We start from the raw sequence: 11,124 nt of genomic DNA on the forward strand, positions 1-11,124 counted from the left end.
AAACTGTGGAATAAACCGCCTCTTCACATCAGGAACTGTGTCACATTAGACACTTTTAAACCAGTTTAAGAATCCATTTTTTTTTCATATATCATAATTTAATAAATGTTGTTGTTTTTGATGCACTCTTTATGCCCCCCTCACAATGCTACACAGCTAAAAAATAAAACTTCATGAAACCATCAAACAGATTTAAAAAATGAAACATAGAATGAAAAAAGCACAAGTGAAAGTGAAAGTGAAGTGAAATGGCATAAATAAAAAGAAATCATATCTAAGTGTGGTTTACAAGCCATACATATACATAAATATAATATATATATATATATATATATATATATATATATATATATATATATATATATATGTTGTACGCCACATCCCCATTGTGGCGTACAACACTAGAGGCCAACTCCAAGCCCATAGCACAAGTCACCATCGAGTGCGGGATCTACCAAGGAGATGCTCTGTCCCCACTGCTGTTCTGCATAGGCCTGAACCCCCTCAGTGAGATCATTAACAAGACTGGCTACGGATACCGACTACGGAACGGAGCGGTTGTCAGCCACCTCCTGTACATGGATGACATCAAGCTGTATGCCAAGAGTGAACGAGACATCGATTCACTGATCCACACTACCAGGATATACAGCAATGACATTGGAATGTCATTCGGACTGGAGAAGTGTAGTCGGATGGTAACAAAGAGAGGGAAGGTAGTCAGAACTGAGGGGACTGAACTACCAGAAGGCAACATTGCAGACATAGAGGACAGTTACAAGTACCTGGGGATCCCGCAAGCGAATGGGAACCATGAAGAGACCGCTAGGAAAGCTGCAACCACCAAGTACCTGCAGAGGGTCAGGCAAGTCCTGAGGAGTCAGCTGAACGGTAAGAACAAGATCCGGGCCATCAACACCTACGCCCTGCCCGTGATCAGGTACCCTGCTGGGGTAATAGGCTGGCCAAAGGAGGAGATAGAAGCCACTGACATAAAGACAAGAAAGCTCCTTACCATGCATGGAGGGTTTCACCCCAAGTCCAGCACCCTGAGGCTGTACGCTAAGCGGAAGGAAGGGGGCCGGGGACTGGTGAGTGTCAGCAGCACAGTCCAGGATGAGACAACAAACATCCACGAATACATCACGAAGATGGCCCCAACTGACAGCGTGCTCAGTGAATACCTCAGGCAGCAGAAACCCAAGAAAGAGGAGGGAGACGAGGAACCATCATGGAAGGACAGGCCCCTGCACGGTATGTACCACCGGCAGATAGAGGAGGTGGCTGATATCCAGAAATCCTACCAGTGGCTGGACAAAGCTGGACTGAAAGACAGCACAGAGGCACTAATCATGGCAGCACAAGAACAACCTCTGAGCACAAGATCCATAGAGGCTGGGGTCTATCACACCAGGCAAGACCCCAGGTGCAGGCTGTGTAAAGATGCCCCAGAGACAATCCAGCACATAACAGCAGGGTGCAAGATGCTAGCAGGCAAGGCATACATGGAACGCCATAACCAAGTGGCCGGCATAGTGTACAGGAACATCTGTGCCGAGTATAACCTGGAAGTCCCGAGGTCAAAATGGGAGATGCCCCCAAGGGTGATGGAGAATGACCGAGCTAAGATCCTGTGGGACTTCCAGATGCAGACGGACAAAATGGTGGTGGCTAACCAACCGGACATAGTGGTGGTAGACAAACAGAAGAAGACGGCTGTAGTGATCGATGTAGCGGTTCCGAATGACAGCAATATCAGGAAGAAGGAACACGAGAAGCTGGAGAAATACCAAGGGCTCAGAGAAGAGCTCGAGAGGATGTGGAGGGTGAAGGTAACGGTGGTCCCCGTGGTAATCGGAGCACTAGGTGCGGTGACTCCCAAGCTAGGCGAGTGGCTCCAGCAGATCCCGGGAACAACATCGGAGATCTCTGTCCAGAAGAGCGCAGTCCTGGGAACAGCTAAGATACTGCGCAGGACCCTCAAGCTCCCAGGCCTCTGGTAGAGGACCCGAGCTTGAAGGATAAACCGCCCGCAGGGGCGTGCTGGGTGTTTTATATATATATATATATATATATATATATATATATGCTACTTTGTCACATGACTACATGACTTGTAGAATTTGCTTAAATAATTATAGGTCACAAATAGCAGCTTGTGCAAAATATATATAGGGTAACATTTTGGTGGATGACAGTCTCAAATGTTTATAATCACTATACTCATGGCAACTAAACCATGCTTAAGCAACTAAAAATGATTGCTTAAAATTAATATAAATAGTGTTTTAATAATGACAATGTCCAGTGACAAATAATCCATCAGAGCAATGAAACCACACAACAGTTATATATACATTGCTGCAGCCATCTTAACAACATCAGCTTATCATTTAGCTGTCCGTCCTGTAACTCTACTTTCTGATATATTCTAACTGAACTGATAGTTTTGTTCGACTGTGGCTTTCAGCAAAAAAACAAAAACAACAATAAAAAGTCTGCACGCTCACTATATACTGTCTTATTAGCACCAAATAACAAATGGGCACTTAGTGTTTAACATCCAAGCAATCAGATTTTTCAGTAAAAAGAAGGTAAAAGACCTTTTTTCTTTGTGACAAAGGAAAGGATTTTTTTGTGAGCATCTACAGTTGTGATCAGAAGCTTACATACACTCACCATGAACATGAATGTCATGGTAGACTTTTAATGATTTAACTGTTGTGTTTTTTTCAGGGTGAAATGATTGTACAGCATACATCTTTAATGACTTTACCAAAACAAGAATTGGGTCCATAAGTTTGAATTCATTTTGAATTTTTTCTAGTCCACACAGGCTCGAAATCTTTTACATCAATGTTCGATGCTTTGGGAAGCCCTGTCTGGAAGCTTAATGTTAGACTGTTCTATCGATTCCAACATCAGTTTTAATGTGACTGAATTGTTGGAATACCTAATTCTGTTGAAGTTTCAACCATCTAGCTGTTGAATGGAGATGAAACTGAAGTTTTGGAGATAGTCCTACTACTTTATTATGCCATCCACTTTGTGTATTGTACCAGCATTACTGGCAGGAAAACAGCCCCAGAGCATGATGCTACCACCGCCATGCTTGACAGTTCTTAGGTTTGAAAGCCTTTAGCTGTCCAAACATGCCTTTTGTCATTGTGAAAAAAATAGCTTAATCTTTGTCTTTTCTCTCCGGACAGCATTTTGTTTTTTAGGTGGCTGCAGGTTTTAGGAAAATTTGAAGGTCTCAATTTTAGAGCAGGTGCCTCCTTCTTTTTTGGCACCCTTTCAGTCCATGACAATGCCAAATCAACTTCACTGTGAAACTGGTGTTTCTGCAGCTACCTGTTCATGACAGGCTTGAGCCCTGGTTATTCTTGGGCGTTTCTGAACATCCTAAACTATTTCCTCTCATCTGAGCATGAGAGTTTGGGTCTTCTTCCAAGCTAAGTAGTGATACATCAGAATAACTTATAATAACTACTTTTGTAGATGTCATGTCATCCTCATGTGCGGACTGCCTCTCTTCATTTCTTCTTCTTCTGCTCTCTCTTTCCCTCCCATATCTGTGTCAGTGTGTGCATGGGTGGAACTAAGCCCTATCTTTCAGGAGTGGGCACGGTTCACCGAGGTCTCAGTAGCCTTACCTGTCTTCCATCCTGCAATCTGTGGCAAATACTCAAACCTGGCTATCACCACTTGTGGCCATATTGTTACCTACTTTATGTGGTAGAGGCCACTTGTGATTCAACCTCTAGTTCAGTTTGTTTGGTTGTTTCCTAGAATTACAAGAGCTACTAACCTGTTTATCTTTCTGTCCCCTCAGTGAATCCACTTGGGCCTTTAGTAAGATCCTCACGGCCGCCTGCCTCCCTCTCTTACCCAGAAGTATAAATGGAAATTAGACCTCTGTAGAGGTTTAGAGACTCTGAGCAGTTCCTAGGAAAATGAGGGCAAGCAGAAGCAGAAACCTTAAAAAACCCACACACCCCTGACCATGTAACAAATACACACTTTTATTGAATTAATTCCTCAAAGAACCTTGGAAAAGACTCATTTACATATGGATTGAGTAACTTACCTTCACTCCCTGACTGATGAAGTTCTAGACGAAAATCAGTTTTGAGTGTTTCATCTGTACCATTTCCACCTGTCTTAGCTGGATTATTGTGGCAAAGGATTCATGATTCTATTCATTAAATCTTCTGAAATCATATCCAGTGTCTTACTTTAGAGTCCCCTTGGTTACTGAAACAGTAACATTGTTTGAAATGATGACTTTGGAACCTGGAGTTCTTTAGAAATGGTTTAAAGAAACCTTTCATACTTGTGTAAATCTAAAGTTCTCTTTCTTAGAGCTTCACTGAGTTCCTTGTATTTTGTGATTGTTCTGAGTATCCAATCCAATGAGTCAATCCAATAATTGTTGTCAAACAAATCCCTTTTATGCTAGCAAAGAGAAACCAGAGTTAATAAAGTTAATGGGCCTTGCCCTTGTCAAGTTAAAAAGCATTGTAGAACTTATTAAAAGACTTAAGTCAGTGTATTTGAGAAAATCCAAAATAGTTTCAAACTTCCACCCAATTCTCATTTCCAAAGTCATTAAAGATGCATGCTGTATAATCATTCCACCCTCGAAAAAGGACAATTTAAATAAGTAATTAAAAGCCAAATTGCCATGAAATTCATTTCCATGATGAGTGTATAAGAAATTCTGACTACAACTGTATTGTCTACACCAGTCCTATGGAGTTCAGCTCTCACACCATTTGAGTCCTCAAAAAAAATACTCCCAGCTCAGAGTTTTAGGCCAATGCACTGGTTAGTGTCATTTGTCTTGACAACTGAAAATCAAGAAGAAGGTGGACCTATTGACATTGTCAGCCATGGCAGAGGAGAAAGTGATCCTGGATGTCAATTATAAGACAGTTATTTGCACTCTAATATCAATGTAGATGTGTTTTGTAACCTAGCAACAACAAGCACTTAAGAGAAGTTCTCTAACAATGAGGTCATTGGGGCCTTCAGCATGAAAAAAGTGTTGTCTGTGAGCATGTATACATTGCTGGTTTAAAGTTGGGAAACACTGTGGTCTTGGCTAAATGCTGACAGAAACAAATCCGGGTTCACGGTATTTAAATAACCTAAACAAAGTGTTTCTGTGGCCGTTAAGTAAACTCCTAGATGCTAAAGCTAATTACCCAAATTCCTGTGTCTACTCGGGTCCTGACAAGGATTTGTGGGATTGGTTTGAATGCTTTATTTTGCAAGCATAGTCTTCAACTTTTATCTTTGTCTTTGAACTTCTGTGATCATCTGCTCTTTTTTTATCTAAAGAACGTAAAAAATATCTCTAAATAAAATGCAACTTTTTTTCTGAATTTTACTCCTATTAATTGTAGTGTGGCTATGACTCACATTATTAATATACTTATTGTACTTAAGGGGAACATACAAAACAACTGATTGGATTACTATCAAGATGAAATAACCTTTAAATGCCACCTTCCATCATTCATCTGATTCGCTTTTAACTAAGAAAGCTTTCACTGACATCTCCTGTAGATGAATTAGTCTATGTTCTTAGCATCCCAAAAATACAAATCGCTGGAGAGAAATGCAGCTATTTCTAGTCCTTTATGTATTGCAGCTCTGTGCCACTCTGAGCTCTGTTTGTGCAGCATATCTATTAAGTAAATTAGATGTCAATGGTAAATAGTTTTACCAATGACAAACGATCTCAGTTTAGAGGCCCTTCACAAAGCCAATGCACTGAGTAACACAATGTGGTAAAGGAGGCTGTTCTTGAATGGTTCCCAGCTTTTAAATGGCCAGCCTGGTCGAGTGCATCATGCCCATGTCAGGGAACAAACAAATAAGATGAAGTGCTCTCTCAAAGTCAGTGGAAAGGACAACCACACTGGCTCCCAACAAACAATGATAGATGAGCAATACATGATGGTGTGGGTAGAGAACGGGGGGAGCGTTCAATTAGTACAAGGAGAAATGGCAGTTTAACGGTACGGTGAGAGAAGCTGGCAGGCATTAAGAAATGCCAAATTGAAAATGCATACATCTCTGATAGTTGACAGCCTCATTCCCCTTCCCAAATTGGTCACAAATTTATGATTTTTCGTAATTGTTCATGTTTTGACACCTCATATTTCAATCTTGAAAACGAATGAGAGAAAATCACAGATAAGGTTTTTTCTTTAGAGTTTAGTGTGATCCCATGTGAAAAACTTACTCTAAATGCTAAAAGGGTGAATTCAACTGCACACTCCACTCCCTCACCCTTCTCAACTTTGCCATTCAACTGCAGGATTTGTGGCACACTGAAGGCTGCGTGCCAAGCTATTGTGAAGAGTTACACCTTCAAAAGTACTCTGAGCTGGACTCATGAATATTTATACGCTGATTAGGTGCCCTGATTTATCAGACTGCGACAGAAAGGAATGATGGGTCTTAAGGAGTTGAGGCACGCACCGAGACAAAGGTATGGCTCCCTTAATGCAGATCCTACACTTCACATAATAGGCTGTCCATTAGAGAAAAATGTGGGCTGTGTAAAAAACTTTCCCACCTTAATCTTGGGGTTTTTAGTTTATTGCTACGGAGATAATATATAGGGCTGTTGGATCATAAATAATTCAGAAAAATAGAATACCATTATTGCACTTTTCACTTAGCTTTTGTACTTTCAAAAATTTGTGTGACAGGTTTGAGCCAGTAAAACTCAACACATTCTCAAAGCTCAAACTGATGTATGTTGATTTACTTACTGATATTGTAGCATATTGTTTGTGGCTGCCATAAGCCATTTTCACACTTACACTGCAGTCACCCATCTTCTTCCCTTAAGGCAATTCATGGCTGCAGGAGTAGATGCTGAAGCCTATTGCAACTCTCATAGGGCAGGAGGTGGGCTACATCCTTGGCGGGTCTCCAGTCCATTGTAGGGCTAATGCAGAGAGAAAGACAACTACTCATTCTCACATTCGGACCTCTGGCAAATTTAGAATCACCAATTAACCTAACATGCATATCTTTGTACTGTGGAGGAAAGCCGAACTACAAAGAGAAAAACCAAAAAGGCAATGTGACAACATGCAAACTCCACACAGAAGGGCCCAAGTTGAGCGCTGGTGTTTGGCGTCTTGGCCTGACTGAGGTTAAGCAATAGTTAGATAGGTTTGTTACTCACATCTAGTCAAATACAGAGGTTTCTGAGAGAGTGCTTGGCATCGCAATTAAACCCACTGCATAAGAGTGATTTTTCACTGTGCATTTCAATGTGCAGAGCTAACACTAACCCAGAACAAACATTAAAACAAACATTTAGTAAATTTAAAAGCTTGATGTCGAATTTTACTGCTGCTGCTTTAGTGCTCAAAATGTTACAATAGTTACATTTATTGTTTATTTTTATGTGATAATGAAAAGATTAAGAATAAAAATACAAGCACACATACTGTTTATATTTGAAAAAAAATACACAATTGCAGGATCGGTTGCTGGCTGATAGCTGACTGGCCAATACCACCATGCTTTTTTTTTTTTGCTGGAGCCCTTTGATTTGGCATTCTAGTTGCACTGCAACATTAGCACATTTTGAAGGAGGTACTGTCAGTCAGAATGTGGAATAAGAATTATGAGTTGAATGACAAAGTGATACCAGGGAGCTATTGAACCCAGGGATTTAATATTAAAGCAATGCATCACATCCAGGCACCTCTATTAAAAGTAGAATCCGAGTGTGAGCTGGAAGTTTAGTCTTTTTCAGAAATAGTCATTATTTACAAGTCATCTTGTAAATAGCTGCAATGAGCTTTCAGTCTTAGCTTTCACTTTGTTCTTGGATTTGTAATTAATGACTATATTTAACCATTTAAATTCAGTTTCATTTTTTTATAGTATTTTCAGGAAAGTGGCACAAACGCTGCATTTTTGCTGCTGTTTTATCTTTTAAGTTTGCACTGACTGTCTTTTATTTCATAAGATACATAAGATGAGATGTGATCCGAAGATCATAAACCAACATAGGACAATTAGAGTGTACGCTACCATTAGGATACAACATTACTGACCCATTCAAGGTGATCATATACTACTTAAATATGAGTTTGTTTCAGGTTTTTTTTATGACATCTTCTGTCAAATTGAAGTATTTTTATTTAATTTAGATAGCCTTCGTCTTTGAACTAATGTGTTCTTTTGCACCCTTAAACCTTTTTAAAACTTTTGGACATTAAATATTTTTCATTTGATGAAACAATGCTCCTTTTTGTTAATAATAAGCCTTTTTTTATGGAGTCACATTATGTTTTTTACTATTTTATTTCCTGACTGTCCCATGATAACAGTATCATTGCCCTCTTTCTGTCTTTACATGTAATTTTTTCCAAAAGTTCACATCATTATATTTTTGTAATATTTTCCTTTGTAAAAGCACCATCATATCAGGCAAAAGGAAAAAAAAAGGATTTTCTTTGGTTTTAAGCCCTGGAGCTCAATGGAATGGCCAAACGTTTGCAGATTATCCAGAACATGAGAATTCAAAAAGCTTTACTCCTGATATAATGGAGTATATTTTCAAATGTGCATATGTGACCTCTGTGAGATGTCTATTGCCAAACGGAGCTCCTGTGAAGCCTGTATGGACATAACATTAGCTAGTTGTGCTTAGGATTTTTACTGGGAGTAAAACGAGTAAAAACAAATGGGGGAGGTAATGTGAGACAATTAATATCCAGCCAAACAAAACCACTCTAACTTTTAAGCACTTTGCCAGCCTTTGCTTATCCTCGATCAAAAACTTTTCCTAAACTGCACCAATGACTTTTACGTTCCTAAATATAGTTAGAGAAATAAACCAACCCTACTGTAGTGGCATCTGATTTGTCTCTACAAGTTTTAATGTTTTTGTTATATTTTTTATTATATTTTAGACTTGGATTTATTGTATCGCCATGAAATTTGGCATCATGCATGGTAATTTATTGATTGATTGATTGATTGATTTTTACTGATGCCTAAATGACTTAAATGTTTTCAACGTAATCCACACCAAATAAAGTCAATGTTTTGTTTGTTAAATTCCTTATTTATTGTGAAATCCAGAGGTAAACTCCCCAGATAACTCAAGCTGTTTACCATAAAGTGCAATGTGTGCATTTGCATTGAATCCATGTGATAGGTCCCTTGAGAAAAGTAATCAAAAACTTCTGGCTCACCTCCCTCACACGCTTCCCATGCTGTTTTGTTCTTCATTCATGTCCACCTTCCCTCCTAGCTATTTGAGTGACAGGTGAGATTAAGCACCCTTTGAACTCTATCTGGTTATTGGAGGAGCAGTCTAAATTGAAGCAGTGTTATTTCATGCTGGCTTGCTGAGTCAGTGGGAAAGTGGGAGCAGGGGGTGGCACTTCTCTGAATGAATAAAGAGGTTTTCAGAAGGAAAGGTGTTGAGCCAGATCTCAAATGCATTATACAACTATAATGAGAATTGTAAAGGGAAGAGGAGAAAAATTAGATTAAAAGGTTTTGAACAGCAGCTTTGCTTTCATTTAATCTTATATGGAAAAAAATATGACCTGAAAAATGTTTTTGCCGCCCCCAGCCCGGGAGATTTACAGCAGAAAAAGACAAACATTAATAAAGTGTTTTATTCAGTCCATACATAAATATAATAAATGTCTTTAAGTGTAGATAATAATTTAAGAAGGAAAAGTATGACAGCATATTTGGTGTGATAGAGGAGGGGAGAGGAGTAATCCTTCAAGAAGACTGAAACTGAGTTTAAAGTGGTAAATTTAAGTGAATGTAAGTTTACTTTTCTTATCGAGTTACAAGGTATTAACACTGAAGTGGTAAAGTAACAAAATTGAGTTTATTTAATGTTGCCTATTTTGCTTAAACAATAGTTACATTCAAATTCAATTTATTTATATGGTGCCAAATCAAAGCTGCAGTTACCTCTAGGCACTTAAGGTGCTTTCTTTTTCTTTATGATAAAAGAATTTGTACAATTATAATGACCTTGAAAGTATATATATGTGAATATTTGGTATGACCACCTCTATTCTTCTATACATCCTGAATTCTCTTAGGCAAGCTTTTTTTTAATGTCTTTGAGCAGTCTTTAGTGAGCAGTTCTCCAGGCTTCCTGAAGGACATTCAGAGTTCTCCCTTGGATCTTGGCTTCCTTTTGTTCAAGATAATCCCAAACTGCTTTAATAATGTTGAGGTCGTGTCACTGTCAGGCTAAAGCCTTTGCCAGTCAACTGTTTCCAGATGGCATTGCATGCTGGATCAAAATCAGGCAGCAGAAACCTTAGAAAAAAGAAGAGCAAGAACACGAACCACCATGGAAGGACAGGAGTCTGCATGGCATGTACCACCAGCAGATAGATGAGGTGGCTGATTTTGAAAAATTCAGTCTGGACAAAGCTGGACTGAAAGACCACACAGAGGCACTAATCATGGCAGCACAGGAAAAAGCTCTGAGCACATGATTGATAGAGGCTGGGGTCTACACACCAGGCAAGAAACCAGGTGCAGTCTGCACAAATATGCCCCTGAGGTGATCCAGCACATAAAAGCAGGGTGCAAGATACTAGCAGGCAGGGGATACATGGAACGCCATAACCAAGTGGCTGGCATAGTATACAGGAACATCTATGCTGAGTATGACCTGGAAGTCCCAAGGTCAAAATGGGATACACCCACTAGGGTGCTTCCTAAGGAAGACAGCCGTAGCAATAGATGTAGCTAAACCAATCTCAGGAAGAAAGAGCAAAACAGAGAAAAACCAAGGGCAGAATAAGGAACTAGAGAAGATGTGGAGAATGATCCACCGTGGTAATCTGAGCACTCGAGGCAATGACCCCCAAAATGGGCAAATGCCTCCAGGAGATCCAAAGAACGACATCCGAGATCTTTGTTTTCTAGAATTACACTTTCTTAACAGCAGCACTGGGTACTCAGGTAGTGAGGAGCACCTGTGAATAGAATATTTAAGTATTTTAGTTAAAATTCAGTGACAGTGAAAAAAACAAAGTGACAGTACTTAATGATTTCTCAGAGTGCTTAATCTCTGTGAATACAACACTGAGG

This window comes from Oreochromis niloticus, linkage group LG11 (genome assembly GCF_001858045.2).
Source record: "Oreochromis niloticus isolate F11D_XX linkage group LG11, O_niloticus_UMD_NMBU, whole genome shotgun sequence".
NCBI classification, from domain to species: Eukaryota; Metazoa; Chordata; class Actinopteri; order Cichliformes; family Cichlidae; genus Oreochromis; species Oreochromis niloticus.